The sequence below is a fragment of the Puma concolor genome, chromosome C1, assembly GCF_028749965.1.
Source record: "Puma concolor isolate L17-30 chromosome C1, mPumCon1.1.hap2, whole genome shotgun sequence".
Taxonomy (NCBI): domain Eukaryota; kingdom Metazoa; phylum Chordata; class Mammalia; order Carnivora; family Felidae; genus Puma; species Puma concolor.
The window spans coordinates 98,968,940-98,970,316 of NC_141674.1; the positions used below are offsets into that span (position 1 = coordinate 98,968,940).

The following is a 1,377-nucleotide window of genomic DNA, read 5'->3' on the forward strand; positions in this document are numbered from 1 at the left end:
ACTTAACTTTTCCTAGCCTGGTTTTCCTTGTATGTAAGATAGAGACAGTTCTTATTTCAGGGTGCAGTGGGGATTATGTGGGGCAATGCATTATAATTCCAATGTAGGAGGAGGCCTGGGGGAGGGCAGGCTTTATACTCTATGTTGGTAACCATCTCTCCACCAAGCCTGTTTGCAGTTTGCTTAAGGGAACACTGTATTATGTTTATTTCTGTATCTCTCTCAACACTCAACCCATGCTTTGTATATACTGATACTCCAATAAATAGTGAATGAACTAATTTTATTTTGAAGTCAAAGTGGTGTGAGGAAGGGATTCAAGGGCAGTGAAAGGGACATCTGACTGGGCCAGAGCCTCCCTACTCAAAGTGTAGTGCATGGGTCACCAGAGAACTAATAAAAATGCAGAATCTTGGGGTGCCTGGGTGGCTCAGTCGGTTAAACAGCAGGACTCTTGATTTTGGCTCAGGTCATGATCTCACAGTGGATGAGATCAAGCCCAGAGTCGGGCTGTGTTGACGGTGCAGAGCCTGCTTGAGATTGTCTCTCTCCTTCTCTCCCTCTGCCCCTTCCCTGCTCACTCTCTCTCTCTCTCTCAAAATAAATAAGTAAACATTAAAAAATACAGAATCTCTTGTGCTCGTTTCAGCAGCACATATACTAAAACTGGAATGATACAGAGAAGATTAGCATGGCCCTTGCACAAAGATGACACACAAATTCGTGAAGCTTCCATATTTTTTCAGTAATAACCAAGTTATGGAAAGAGCCTAAATGTCCATCAACTGATGAATGGATAAAGAAGATGTGGTTTATATATACAATGGAATACTACTTGGCAATGAGAAAGGATGAAATCTTGCCATTTGCAGCAACATGGATGGAACTGGAGGATATTATGCCAAGTGAAAGAAGTCAGTCAGAGAAAGACAGATATATGTTTTCACTCATGCGTGGAACTTGAGAAACTTAACAGAAGACCATGGGGGAAGGGAAGGGGGAAAAATAGTTACAGAGAGGGAGGGAGGCAAACCATAAGAGACTCTTAAATACAGAGACCAATCTGAGGGTTGGTGGGGGGTGGGGTGGGGAAGAGGAGAAAATGGGTGATGGGCATTGAGAAGGGCACTTGTTGGGAGGAGCGCAGGGTGTTGTATGTAAGCGATGAATCACGGGAATCCACCCCAAAACCAAGAGCACACTGTATACACTGTATGTTAGCCAATTTGACAATAAATTATATTTAAAAAAATACAGAATCTCAGACCACACCCCAGACCTACTGAACCAGAGTCCGAAGGTTAACCAGTTGCCCAGGTGATTCATGTGCACGTTAAAGTGTGAGAAGCTCTGTTGTCAATAAATGAAGGAGTAAGA

At 43.1% G+C, this 1,377-nt stretch overlaps 1 non-coding gene across 1 annotated transcript; it reads left to right on the forward strand.

Moving 5' to 3' along the window:
- The first annotated feature begins 636 nt into the window (after nucleotides 1-636).
- Nucleotides 637-743, forward strand: LOC112849023 (U6 spliceosomal RNA). Its single transcript, XR_003222474.1, has one exon. It is a non-coding gene; the product is annotated as a U6 spliceosomal RNA (small nuclear RNA).
- The last annotated feature ends 634 nt before the right edge of the window (nucleotides 744-1,377 follow it).